At 36.4% G+C, this 15,342-nt stretch overlaps 1 long non-coding RNA gene across 1 annotated transcript; it reads right to left on the bottom strand.

The window, feature by feature from the left end:
- Nucleotides 1-6,874: 6,874 nt before the first annotated feature.
- LOC137840135 (uncharacterized) lies at nt 6,875-14,574 on the bottom strand. The gene is made up of 2 exons (XR_011086599.1): nt 10,434-14,574; nt 6,875-10,379 (listed from the first exon to the last, which is right to left on the bottom strand). It is a non-coding gene; the product is annotated as an uncharacterized lncRNA (long non-coding RNA).
- Between the last annotated feature and the right edge of the window lie 768 nt (nt 14,575-15,342).

Here is a 15,342-nt window from a genome sequence, read left to right as displayed (position 1 = left end):
TTCTCTATTATTATTATTATTATTATTATATTTTATTCTCCACACTTTTTTGTCCCGCTTCTTCTTCCACATAATTCATCCGATTCACTCCGTTCCACTTTTGACGTATTCCAAATATTCACGAGATGAGCGCTTCCATTTTTCTCGTTCCGAAAATTTTCCGATTTCGCAAAATTCGCGAATTTACGACAAATTTTTCCCCATTCATTCTCAATGGCAGATTCTACATTTCACATTTACGTCATTCCCCTTTTAAATTCACCTCATTCAGCACATTCAAACCACATTCGGAATGATTCTCGACATTCCCAAAATTCCCAAATTCAAAAATTTCACGTTTTCACGTTAAAAATTCCGACAAAATTTCACGAAATTTTGTTTTTCACCTCTAGTTTCTACATTTTTCAACCGATTCAACCCATTCCAATTTTCAACTGTTCATCTTTTGCCTGCCTATTCCACAACTTCTCACCTACCAAAAATTCCAAAATTTCAAATTTGAAATTCAACCAAATTCTCCAAAATTTCGTTTTTCTACTCTAACTTCTACGTTTTTCAACCGATTCAACCCATTCCAACTTTCAACTGTTCATCTTTTGCCTACCTATTCCACACCTTCCCACTTACCAAAATTTCCAAATTTTCAATTTTGAAATTCAACCAAATTCTACAAAATTTGGTTTTTCTACTCTAATTTCTACATTTTTCAACCGATTCAACCCATTCCAACTTTATTCACTTTGGTCACCTCATCCTTACCATATTCACCCCCTTGACCCCCACTTCCACTATGCTTACACAATTCAACCCTTGACCCCCACTTCCAGTGTGGCGGCCATCTTGGATTGACCCTGAAGTGCTCCCAATGACCCTAGAATGAACCGGAAGTGCCCCAAATCGAACCGGAAGTGACCTTAGGTAAACAGGAAGTGACCTTAGGTAAACCGGAAGTGACCCCAAATCAAACCGGAAGTGACCTTTTTAAACCGGAAGTGACCTTTTTAAACCGGAAGTGACCCCAAATAAACCTGAAGTGACCTCAGCTAGACCGGAAGTGCCTCTAATCAAACCGGAAGTGACCCAAATAGACCGGGAGTGACCCAAATCAAACCGGAAGTGACCCCAAATGAACCGGAAGTGACCTCAAGTAAACCGGAAGTGACCCCAAATCAAACCGGAAGTGACCTTTTTAAACCGGAAGTGACCTTTTTAAACCGGAAGTGACCCCAAATAAACCGGAAGTGACCTCAGCTAGACCGGAAGTGCCTCTATTCAAACCGGAAGTGACTCAAATAGACCGGAAGTGACCCAAATCAAACCGGAAGTGACCCCAAATGAACCGGAAGTGACCCCAGGTAAACCGGAAGTGACCCCAAATCAAACCGGAAGTGACCTTTTTAAACCGGAAGTGACCTTTTTAAACCGGAAGTGACCCCAAATAAACCGGAAGTGACCTCTGCTAGACCGGAAGTGCCTCTACTCAAACCGGAAGTGACCCAAATAGACCGGAAGTGACCCAAATCACCCCGGAAGTGACCTTATTTCAACATTAACTGCCCTAAATAGCTACATTAGTCGCTAACTTTTGCATTTTTTGTCCGATTGAACCCATTTCAACATTTTAACTCCAAAAGTGAACCTCCTGAAGCTATTTATTTTCGTTTTGTTCCAAATTTCAAAATATTTTGGCGCAATTGCTTTTTCTTTTAATTCCCATTCATTCTCTATGGAGATTCAACATTTGCTCTCACGTCTACATTTTTTAACCGATTCAACCCGTTCCAACATTCAACTGTTCATCTTTTGCCTACCTATTCCACAACCTCCCACTTACCACAAATTCCAAACTTCAAATTTGAAATTCAACCAAATTCTCCAAAATTTAGTATTACACTTCTATTTTCCACATTTCTCAAGAAATTCAACTCATTTCAACAACATTCGCCATCATTCCCCAAGAAGTGATTCAAAGTCTTCGCCTTCACACGCAATTTCTCCAGAAATTGCATTTTCTAGTTATTATTATTCTTCTATTTTATTCCCGCCACTTTTTTGTCCCGCTTCTTCTTCCACATAATTCATCCGATTCACTCCGTTCCACTTTTGATGTATTCCAAATATTCACGAGATGAGCGCTTCCATTTTTCTCGTTCCGAAAATTTTCCGATTTCGCAAAATTCGCGAATTTACGACAAATTTTTCCCCATTCATTCTCAATGGCAGATTCGACATTTCACATTTACGTCATTCCCCTTTTAAATTCACCTCATTCAGCACATTCAAACCACATTCGGAATGATTCTCGACATTCCCAAAATTCCCAAATTCAAAAATTTCACGTTTTCACGTTAGAAATTCCGACAAAATTTCACGAAATTTCGTTTTTCACCTCTAATTTCTACATTTTTCGACCGATTCAACCCATTCCAACTTCCAACTGTTCATCTTTTGCCTACCTATTCCACAACTTCCCACTTACAAAAAAATTCCAAATTTTCAAATTTGAAATTCAACCAAATTCTTCGTAATTTCATTTTTCTACTCTAATTTCTACATTTTTCAACCGATTCAACCCATTCCAACTTTCAACTGTTCATCTTTTGCCTGCCTATTCCACAACTTCTCACATACCAAATATTCAAAATTTTCAAATTTGAAATTCAACCAAATTCTACAAAATTTTGTTTTTTTACTCTAACTTCTACGTTTTTCAACCGATTCAACCCATTCCAACTTTCAACTGTTCATCTTTTGCCTGCCTATTCCACAACTTCTCACCTACCAAAAACTCCAAATTTTTAAATTTGAAATTCAACCAAATTCTCCAAAATTTCGTTCTTCTACTCTAACTTCTACATTTTTCAACCGATTCAACTCATTCCAACTTTCAACTGTTCATCTTTTGCCAACCTATTCCACAACTTCCCATTTGCCAAAAATTCCAAATTTGAAATTCAACCAAATTTTTCTAAATTTCGTTTTTCTACTCTAATTTCTAAATTTTTCAACCGATTCTACCCATTCCAACTTTCAACTGTTCATCTTTTGCCTACCTATTGCACAACGTCCCACCTACCAAAAATTCCAAATTTGAAATTCAACCAAATTACCCAAAATTTCATTTTTCTACTCTAATTTCTACATTGTTCAACCGATTCAACCCATTCCAACTTTCAACTGTTCATCTTTTGCCTACCTATTCCACAACTTCCCGTTTACCAAAAATTCCAAATTTGAAACTCAACCAAATTTTTCAAAATTTCGTTTTTCTACTCTAATTTCTACATTTTTCAACCAATTCTACCCATTCCAACTTTCAACTGTTCATCTTTTGCCTACCTATTCCACAACTTCCCACTGATCAAAAATTCCAAATTTGAAATTCAACCAAATTCTCCAAATTTTCGTTTTTCTACTCTAATTTCTACATTTTTCAACTTATTCAACTCATTCCAACTTTCAACTGTTCATCTTTTGCCAACCTATTCCACAACTTCCCATTTGCCAAAAATTCCAAATTTGAAATTCAACCAAATTTTTCTAAATTTCGTCTTTCTACTCTAATTTCTACATTTTTCAACCGATTCTACCCATTCCAACTTTCAACTGTTCATCATTTTTCTACCTATTCCACAACTTTCCACTTACCAAAAATTCCAAACTTTCAAATTTGAAATTCAACCAAATTCTCCAAAATTTAGTATTACACTTCTATTTTCTCAAGAAATTCAACTCATTTCAACATCATTCCCCAAGAAGTGATTCAAAGTCTTCGCCTTCACACGCAATTTCTCCAGAAATTGCATTTTCTAGTTATTATTATTATTATATTTTATTCTCCACACTTTTTTGTCCCGCTTCTTCTTCCACATAATTCATCCGATTCACTCCGTTCCACTTTTGACGTATTCCAAATATTCACGAGATGAGCGCTTCCATTTTTCTCGTTCCGAAAATTTTCCGATTTCGCAAAATTCGCGAATTTACGACAAATTTTTCCCCATTCATTCTCAATGGCAGATTCTACATTTCACATTTACGTCATTCCCCTTTTAAATTCACCTCATTCAGCACATTCAAACCACATTCGGAATGATTCTCGACATTCCCAAAATTCCCAAATTCAAAAATTTCACGTTTTCACGTTAAAAATTCCGACAAAATTTCACGAAATTTCGTTTTTCACCTCTAGTTTCTACATTTTTCAACCGATTCAACCCATTCCAATTTTCAACTGTTCATCTTTTGCCTGCCTATTCCACAACTTCTCACCTACCAAAAATTCCAAAATTTCAAATTTGAAATTCAACCAAATTCTCCAAAATTTCGTTTTTCTACTCTAACTTCTACGTTTTTCAACCGATTCAACCCATTCCAACTTTCAACTGTTCATCTTTTGCCTACCTATTCCACACCTTCCCACTTACCAAAATTTCCAAATTTTCAATTTTGAAATTCAACCAAATTCTACAAAATTTGGTTTTTCTACTCTAATTTCTACATTTTTCAACCGATTCAACCCATTCCAACTTTATTCACTTTGGTCACCTCATCCTTACCATATTCACCCCCTTCACCCCCACTTCCACTATGCTTACACAATTCAACCCTTGACCCCCACTTCCAGTGTGGCGGCCATCTTGGATTGACCCTGAAGTGCTCCCAATGACCCTAGAATGAACCGGAAGTGCCCCAAATCGAACCGGAAGTGACCTTAGGTAAACAGGAAGTGACCTTAGGTAAACCGGAAGTGACCCCAAATCAAACCGGAAGTGACCTTTTTAAACCGGAAGTCACTTTTTTAAACCGGAAGTGACCCCAAATAAACCGGAAGTGACCTCGGCTAGACCGGAAGTGCCTCTACTCAAACCGGAAGTGACCCAAATAGACCGGAAGTGGCCCACATCACCCCGGAAGTGACCTTATTTCAACATTAACTGCACTAAATAGCTACATTAGTCGCTAACTTTTGCATTTTTTGTCCGATTGAACCCATTTCAACATTTTAACTCCAAAAGTGAACCTCCTGAAGCTATTTATTTTCGTTTTGTTCCAAATTTCAAAATATTTTGGCGCAATTGCTTTTTCTTTTAATTTCCATTCATTCTCTATGGAGATTCAACATTTGCTCTCACGTCTACATTTTTTAACCGATTCAACCCGTTCCAACATTCAACTGTTCATCTTTTGCCTACCTATTCCACAACCTCCCACTTACCACAAATTCCAAACTTCAAATTTGAAATTCAACCAAATTCTCCAAAATTTAGTATTACACTTCTATTTTCCACATTTCTCAAGAAATTCAACTCATTTCAACATCATTCGCCATCATTCCCCAAGAAGTGATTCAAAGTCTTCGCCTTCACACGCAATTTCTCCAGAAATTGCATTTTCTAGTTATTATTATTCTTCTATTTTATTCCCGCCACTTTTTTGTCCCGCTTCTTCTTCCACATAATTCATCCGATTCACTCCGTTCCACTTTTGACGTATTCCAAATATTCACGAGATGAGCGCTTCCATTTTTCTCGTTCCGAAAATTTTCCGATTTCGCAAAATTCGCGAATTTACGACAAATTTTTCCCCATTCATTCTCAATGGCAGATTCGACATTTCACATTTACGTCATTCCCCTTTTACATTCACCTCATTCAGCACATTCAAACCACATTCGGAATGATTCTCGACATTCCCAAAATTCCCAAATTCAAAAATTTCACGTTTTCTCGTTAAAAATTCCGACAAAATTTCACGAAATTTCGTTTTTCACCTCTAATTTCTACATTTTTCGACCGATTCAACCCGTTCCAACTTCCAACTGTTCATCTTTTGCCTACCTATTCCACAACTTCCCACTTACAAAAAAATTCCAAATTTTCAAATTTGAAATTCAACCAAATTCTTCGTAATTTCGTTTTTCTACTCTAACTTCTACATTTTTCAACCGATTCAACCCATTCCAACTTTCAACTGTTCATCTTTTGCCTGCCTATTCCACAACTTCTCACCTACCAAAAATTCCAAAATTTCAAATTTGAAATTCAACCAAATTCTCCAAAATTTCGTTTTTCTACTCTAACTTCTACGTTTTTCAACCGATTCAACCCATTCCAACTTTCAACTGTTCATCTTTTGCCTACCTATTCCACACCTTCCCACTTACCAAAATTTCCAAATTTTCAATTTTGAAATTCAACCAAATTCTACAAAATTTGGTTTTTCTACTCTAATTTCTACATTTTTCAACCGATTCAACCCATTCCAACTTTATTCACTTTGGTCACCTCATCCTTACCATATTCACCACCTTCACCCCCACTTCCACTATGCTTACAAAATTCAACCCTTGACCCCCACTTCCAGTGTGGCGGCCATCTTGGATTGACCCTGAAGTGCTCCCAATGACCCTAGAATGAACCGGAAGTGCCCCAAATCGAACCGGAAGTGACCTTAGGTAAACAGGAAGTGACCTTAGGTAAACCGGAAGTGACCCCAAATCAAACCGGAAGTGACCTTTTTAAACCGGAAGTGACCTTTTTAAACCGGAAGTGACCCCAAATAAACCGGAAGTGACCTCGGCTAGACCGGAAGTGCCTCTAATCAAACCGGAAGTGACCCAAATAGACCGGAAGTGACCCAAATCAACCCGGAAGTGAACTTATTTCAAAATTAACTGCCCTAAATAGCTACATTAGGCGCTAACTTTTGCATTTTTTGTCCGATTGAACCCGTTTCAACATTTTAACCCCAAAAGTGAACCTCCTGAAGCTTTTTTTTTACGTTTTGTTCCAAATTTCAAAATATTTTGGCGCAATTGCTTTTTCTTTTGATTCCCATTCATTCTCTATGGGGATTCAACATTTGCTCTCACTTCTACATTTTTTAACCGATTCAACCCGTTCCAACATTCAACTGTTCATCCTTTGCCTGCCTATTCCACAACTTTCCACTTACCAAAATTCTCTACAATTTCGTTTTTCTACTCTTTTTTCCACATTTTTCAACCGATTCAACCCATTCCAACTTTATTCACTTTGTTTACCTTATGCTTACCATATTCACCTCCTTCACCCACACTTCCAGTGTGGCGGCCATCTTGGATTGACCCTGAAGTGCCCCCAATGAACCCAGAATGTACCGGAAGTGCCCCATATCAAGCCGCAAGTGACCTTAGGTAAACAGGAAGTGACCTTAGGTAAACCGGAAGTGACCCCAAATCAAACCGGAAGTGACCTTTTTAAACCGGAAGTGACCTTTTAAAACCGGAAGTGACCCCAAATAAACCGGAAGTGACCTCAGCTGGACCGGAAGTGCCTCTAATCAAACCGGAAGTGACCCAAATCAAACCGGAAGTGACCTTATTTCAACATTAACTGCCCTAAATAGCTACATTAGTCGCTAACTTTTGCATTTTTTGTCCGATTGAACCCGTTTCAACATTTTAACCCCAAAGGTGAACCTCCTGAAGCTGTTTTTTTCGTTTTGTTCCAAATTTTACAATATTTTGGCGCAATTATTTTTTCTTTTAATTCCCATTCATTCTCTATGGGGATTCAATATTTGCTCTAACTTCTACATTTTTTAACCAATTCAACCCGTTCCAACATTTGACTGTTCATCTTTTGCCTACCTATTCCACAACCTCCCACTTACCAAAAATTCCAAACTTCAAATTTGAAATTCAACCAAATTCTCCAAAATTTAGTATTACACTTCTATTTTCCACATTTCTCAAGAAATTCAACTCATTTCAACATCATTCGGCATCATTCCCAAAGAAGTGATTCAAAGTCTTCGCCTTCACACGCAATTTCTCCAGAAATTGCATTTTCTAGTTATTATTATTCTTCTATTTTATTCTCCACACTTTTTTGTCCCGCTTCTTCTTCCACATAGTTCATCCGATTCACTCCGTTCCACTTTTGACGTGTTCCAAATATTCACGAGATGAGCGCTTCCATTTTTCTCGTTCCGAAAATTTACCGATTTCGCAAAATTCGCGAACTTACGACAAATTTTTCCCCATTCATTCTTAATGGCAGATTCGACATTTCACATTTACATCATTCCACTTTTTTCTACATTGTTCAACCGATTCAACTCATTCCAACTTTCAACTGTTCATCTTTTTCCTACCTATTCCACAACTTCCCACTTACCAAAAATTCCAAATTTGAAATTCAACCAAATTCTCCAAAATTTCGTTTTTCCACTCTAACTTTTACGTTTTTCAACCGATTCAACCCATTCCAACTTTCAACTGTTCATCTTTTTCTAACTATTCCACAACTTCCAACTTATGAAAAATTCAAAACTTTCAAATTTGGAATTCAACCAAATTCTCAAAAAATTTGTTTTTCTACTCTAATTTATACATTTTTCAACCGATTCAATTCATTCCAACTTTCAACTGTTCATGTTTTGCCTACCTATTCCACAACTTCCCGTTTACCAAAAATTCCAAATTTGAAATTCAACCAAATCTTTCTAAATTTCGTTTTTCTACTCTAATTTCTACATTGTTCAACCGATTCAACTCATTCCAACTTTCAACTGTTCATCTTTTGCTTATCTATTCCACAACTTCCCACTTACCAAAAATTCCATATTTGAAATTCAACCAAATTCTCCAACATTTTGTTTTTCTACTCTAATTTCTACTTTGTTCAACCGATTCAACCCGTTCCAACTTTCAACTCTTCATCTTTTGCCTACCTATTCCACAACTTCCCACTTACCAAAAATTCAAAATTTGAAATTCAACCAAATTCTCAAACATTTTGTTTTTCTTCTCTAATCTTTACATTGTGAAACCGATTCAATCCATTCCAACTTTCAACTTTTCATCTTTTGCTTACCTATTTCACAACTTCCCACTTACCAAAAATTCCAAATTTGGAATTCAACCAAATTCTCAAAAATTGTGTTTTTCTACTCTAATTTCTACATTTTTTAACCGATTCAACTCATTCCAACTTTCAACTGTTCATGTTTTGCCTACCTATTCCACAACTTCCCGTTTACCAAAAATTCCAAATTTGAAATTCAACCAAATTCTCCAAAATTTCGTTTTTCTAATCTAATTTCTACATTGTTCAACCGATTCAACCCATTCCAACTTTCAACTCTTCATCTTTTGCCTACCTATTCCACAACTTCCCACTTACCAAAAATTCCATATTTGAAATTCAACCAAATTCTCCAACATTTTGTTTTTCTACTCTAATTTCTACATTGTTCAACCGATTCAACCCATTCCAACTTTCAACTCTTCATCTTTTGCCTACCTATTCCACAACTTCCGACTTACCAAAAATTCCAAATTTGGAATTCAACCAAATTCTCAAAAATTTTGTTTTTCTACTCTAATTTCTACATTTTTTAACCGATTCAACTCATTCCAACTTTCAACTGTTCATGTTTTGCCTACCTATTCCACAACTTCCCGTTTACCAAAAATTCCAAATTTGAAATTCAACCAAATTCTCCAAAATTTCGTTTTTCTAATCTAATTTCTACATTGTTCAACCGATTCAACCCATTCCAACTTTCAACTCTTCATCTTTTGCCTACCTATTCCACAACTTCCCACTTACCAAAAATTCCATATTTGAAATTCAACCAAATTCTCCAACATTTTGTTTTTCTACTCTAATTTCTACATTGTTCAACCGATTCAACCCATTCCAACTTTCAACTCTTCATCTTTTGCCTACCTATTCCACAACTTCCGACTTACCAAAAATTCCAAATTTAAAATTCAACCAAAATCTCCAAAATTTCGTTTTTCTACTGTAATTTCTACATTGTTCAACCGATTCAACCCATTCCAACTTTCAACTCTTCATCTTTTGCCTACCTATTCCACAACTTCCCACTTACCAAAAATTAAAAATTAAAAATTTGAAATTCAACCAAATTCTCAAACATTTTGTTTTTCTACTCTAATCTTTACATTGTGCAACCGATTCAATCCATTCCAACTTTCAACTTTTCATCTTTTGCTTACCTATTTCACAACTTCCCACTTACCAAAAATTCCAAATTTGAAATTCAACCAAATTCTGCAAAATTTCGTTTTTCGACTCTACTTTGTACATTTTTCAACCGATTCAACCCATTCCAACATTCAACTGTTCATCTTTTCCCTACCTATTCCACAACCTCCCACTTACCAAAAATTCCAAACTTCAAATTTGAAATTCAACCAAATTCTCTAAAATTTAGTATTACACTTCTATTTTCCACATTTCTCAAGAAATTCAACTCGTTTCAACATCATTCGGCATCATTCCCAAAGAAGTGATTCAAAGTCTTCGCCTTCACACGCAATTTCTCCAGAAATTGCATTTTCTAGTTAGTGTGAAGGTGAAGACCTTCACACTATTGTTATTGCTGTCCTTTATTATTATTAGTGTGAAGGTGAAGACCTTCACACTATTGTTATTGCTGTCCTTTATTATTATTATTATTATTATTATTATTATTATTCTACTTATTCCGCTCACTTTTTTGACGCTTAACTCCTTCCACATACTTCAACCGATTCACTCCGTTCCACTTTTCACTTATTCCAAATATTCATGACACGGCTGCTTACATTTTTTTTGTTCGAAAAATTTTCCGTTTTCACAAAATTCACGATTTTGTGGCATTTTTTTCCCCATTCATTCTTAATGGCAGATTCAACATTTCACATTTTTGTTGTTCCAGTTTGAAATTCACTTATTTCAACACATTCAAATCACATTGGGGACATTCCCAAACTTGCCAAATTCAAAAATTTCACGTTTTCACTTTTAAAATTTGCACAAAATTTTGCAAAATTTCACAAAATTTAGTTTTTCACTTCTAGTTTCTACATTTTTCCACCGATTCAACTCGTTCCAACTTTCAACTGTTCATCTTTTGCCTACCTATTCCACACCTTCCCACTTAGCAAAATTTCCAAATTTTCAATTTTGAAATTCACACCAAATTTTCCCCAAATTTAGTTTTTCCCTTCTAATTTCTACATTTTTCAACCGATTCAACCCATTCCAACTTTATTCACTTTGTTCACCTTATGCTTACCATATTCACCCCCTTCACCCCCACTTCCACAATTCAACCCTTGACCCCCACTTCCAGAGTGGCGGCCATCTTGGATTGACCCTGAAGTGCCCCAATGAACCCGGAATGAACTGGAAGTGCCCCAAATCAAACCGGAATTGACCCCAAATGAACCGGAAGTGACCTCAGGTAAACCGGAAGTGACCCCAAATCAAACCGGAAGTGACCCCAAATCAAACCGGAAGTGACCTTTTTCAACCGGAAGTGACCTTTTTCAACCGGAAGTGACCCCAAATAAACCGGAAGTGACCTCAGCTGGACCGGAAGTGCCTCTAATCAAACCGGAAGTGACCCAAATCAAACCGGAAATGACCATATTTCAACATTAAGTGCCCTAAATACCTACATTTGCGCAAACTTTTGCAAATTTTGCCCGATTAAACCCATTTCAACATTTTAACCCCAAAAGTGAACCTCCTGAAGCCGTTTCTTTCCTTTTGTTCCAAATTTCAGAAACTTTTGGTGCATTTTTTTTTCTTTTAATTCCCATTCATTCTCTATTAGGATTCAAGATTTGCTCTAACTTCTACATTTTTTAACCGATTCAACTCGTTCCAACTTTCAACTGTTCCTCTTTTGCCTTCCTATTCCACAACTTCCCACTTACCAAAAATTCTCTACAATTTTGTTTTTCTACTCTAATTTCTACATTTTCAACTTATTCAACCCATTCCACCTTTCAACTGTTCATCATTTTCCTACCTATTCCACAACTTCCCACTTACCCAAAATTCCAAATTTTCAATTTTGAAATTCACACCCAATTTTCCCAAATTTCCTTTTTCCCTTGTAATTTCTACATTTTTCAACCGATTCAACTCTTTTCAACATCATTCTGCAGCATTCCCCAAGTATTTATTCAACCTCTTCACCTTCACACGCAATTTCTTCAGGAATTGCAAATTCTAGTTATTATTATTATTCTACTTATTCCGCTCACTTTTTTGACGCTTAACTCCTTCCACATACTTCAACCGATTCACTCCGTTCCACTTTTCACTTATTCCAAATATTCATGACACGGCTGCTTACATTTTTTTTGTTCGAAAAATTTTCCGTTTTCACAAAATTCACGATTTTGTGGCATTTTTTTCCCCATTCATTCTTAATGGCAGATTCAACATTTCACATTTTTGTTGTTCCAGTTTGAAATTCACTTATTTCAACACATTCAAATCACATTGGGGACATTCCCAAACTTGCCAAATTCAAAAATTTCACGTTTTCACTTTTAAAATTTGCACAAAATTTTGCAAAATTTCACAAAATTTAGTTTTTCACTTCTAGTTTCTACATTTTTCCACCGATTCAACTCGTTCCAACTTTCAACTGTTCATCTTTTGCCTACCTATTCCACACCTTCCCACTAAGCAAAATTTCCAAATTTTCAATTTTGAAATTCACAGCAAATTTTCCCAAAATTTAGTTTTTCCCTTCTAATTTCTACATTTTTCAACCGATTCAACCCATTCCAACTTTATTCACTTTGTTCACCTTATGCTTACCATATTCACCCCCTTCACCCCCACTTCCACAATTCAACCCTTGACCCCCACTTCCAGAGTGGCGGCCATCTTGGATTGACCCTGAAGTGCCCCAATGAACCCGGAATGAACTGGAAGTGCCCCAAATCAAACCGGAATTGACCCCAAATGAACCGGAAGTGACCTCAGGTAAACCGGAAGTGACCCCAAATCAAACCGGAAGTGACCCCAAATCAAACCGGAAGTGACCTTTTTAAACCGGAAGTGACCCCAAATAAACCGGAAGTGACCTCAGCTAGACCGGAAGTGCCTCTAATCAAACCGGAAGTGACCCAAATAGACCGGAAGTGACCCAAATCAAACCGGAAGTGACCATATTTCAACATTAAGTGCCCTAAATACCTACATTTGCGCTAACTTTTGCTAATTTTGCCCGATTAAACCCATTTCAACATTTTAACCCCAAAAGTGAACCTCCTAAAGCTGTTTTTTTTCCTTTTGTTCCAAATTTCAAAAAATTTTGGTTCAATTTTTTTTCTTTTAATTCCCATTCATTCTCTATTAGGATTCAAGATTTGCTCTAACTTCTACATTTTTTAACCGATTCAACTTGTTCCAACTTTGAACTGTTCTTCTTTTGCCTTCCTATTCCACAACTACCCACTTACCAAAAATTCTCTACAATTTTGTTTTTCTAATCTAATTTCTACATTTTTCAACTTATTCAACCCATTCGACCTTTCAACTGTTCATCATTTTCCTACCTATTCCACAACTTCCCACTTACCCAAAATTCCAAATTTTCAATTTTGTAATTCACACCCAATTTTCCCAAATTTCCTTTTTCCCTTGTAATTTCTACATTTTTCAACCGATTCAACTCTTTTCAACATCATTCTGCAACATTCCCCAAGTATTTATTCAACCTCTTCACCTTCACACGCAATTTCTTCAGGAATTGCAAATTCTAGTTATTATTATTCTACTTATTCCGCTCACTTTTTTGACGCTTAACTCCTTCCACATACTTCAACCGATTCACTCCGTTCCACTTTTCACTTATTCCAAATATTCATGACACGGCTGCTTACATTTTTTTTGTTCGAAAAATTTTCCGTTTTCACAAAATTCACGATTTTGTGGCATTTTTTTCCCCATTCATTCTTAATGGCAGATTCAACATTTCACATTTTTGTTGTTCCAGTTTGAAATTCACTTATTTCAACACATTCAAATCACATTGGGGACATTCCCAAACTTGCCAAATTCAAAAATTTCACGTTTTCACTTTTAAAATTTGCACAAAATTTTGCAAAATTTCACAAAATTTAGTTTTTCACTTCTAGTTTCTACATTTTTCCACCGATTCAACTCGTTCCAACTTTCAACTGTTCATCTTTTGCCTACCTATTCCACACCTTCCCACTTAGCAAAATTTCCAAATTTTCAATTTTGAAATTCACACCAAATTTTCCCAAAATTTAGTTTTTCCCTTCTAATTTCTACATTTTTCAACCGATTCAACCCATTCCAACTTTATTCACTTTGTTCACCTTATGCTTACCATATTCACCCCCTTCACCCCCACTTCCACAATTCAACCCTTGACCCCCACTTCCAGAGTGGCGGCCATCTTGGATTGACCCTGAAGTGCCCCAATGAACCCGGAATGAACTGGAAGTGCCCCAAATCAAACCGGAATTGACCCCAAATGAACCGGAAGTGACCTCAGGTAAACCGGAAGTGACCCCAAATCAAACCGGAAGTGACCCCAAATCAAACCGGAAGGGACCTTTTTCAACCGGAAGTGACCTTTTTCAACCGGAAGTGACCCCAAATAAACCGGAAGTGACCTCAGCTGGACCGGAAGTGCCTCTAATCAAACCGGAAGTGACCCAAATCAAACCGGAAATGACCATATTTCAACATTAAGTGCCCTAAATACCTACATTTGCGCTAACTTTTGCTAGTTTTGCCCGATTGAACCCATTTCAACATTTTAACCCCAAAAGTGAACCTCCTGAAGCCGTTTCTTTCCTTTTGTTCCAAATTTCAGAAACTTTTGGTGCAATTTCTTTTTTTCTTTTAATTCCCATTCATTCTCTATTAGGATTCAAGATTTGCTCTAACTTCTACATTTTTTAACCGATTCAACTCGTTCCAACTTTCAAGTGTTCCTCTTTTGCCTTCCTATTCCACAACTTCCCACTTACCAAAAATTCTCTACAATTTTGTTTTTCTACTCTAATTTCTACATTTTCAACTTATTCAACCCATTCCACCTTTCAACTGTTCATCATTTTCCTACCTATTCCACAACTTCCCACTTACCCAAAATTCCAAATTTTCAATTTTGAAATTCACACCCAATTTTCCCAAATTTCCTTTTTCCCTTGTAATTTCTACATTTTTTAACCGATTCAACTCTCATCATTCTGCAACATTCCCCAAGTATTTATTCAACCTCTTCACCTTCACACGCAATTTCTTCAGGAATTGCAAATTCTAGTTAGTGTGAAGGTGAAGACCTTCACACTATTGTTATTGCTGTCCTTTATTATTATTATTATTATTATTCTACTTATTCCGCTCACTTTTTTGACGCTTAACTCCTTCCACATACTTCAACCGATTCACTCCGTTCCACTTTTCACTTATTCCAAATATTCATGACACGGCTGCTTACATTTTTTTTGTTCGAAAAATTTTCCGTTTTCACAAAATTCACGATTTTGTGGCATTT

This window comes from Syngnathus scovelli, chromosome 3 (assembly GCF_024217435.2).
Source record: "Syngnathus scovelli strain Florida chromosome 3, RoL_Ssco_1.2, whole genome shotgun sequence".
In the NCBI taxonomy this organism is placed as follows: domain Eukaryota; kingdom Metazoa; phylum Chordata; class Actinopteri; order Syngnathiformes; family Syngnathidae; genus Syngnathus; species Syngnathus scovelli.
The sequence above is the reverse complement of the archived record's forward strand: the minus strand, read 5'-3'. Positions and strand labels throughout refer to the sequence as shown.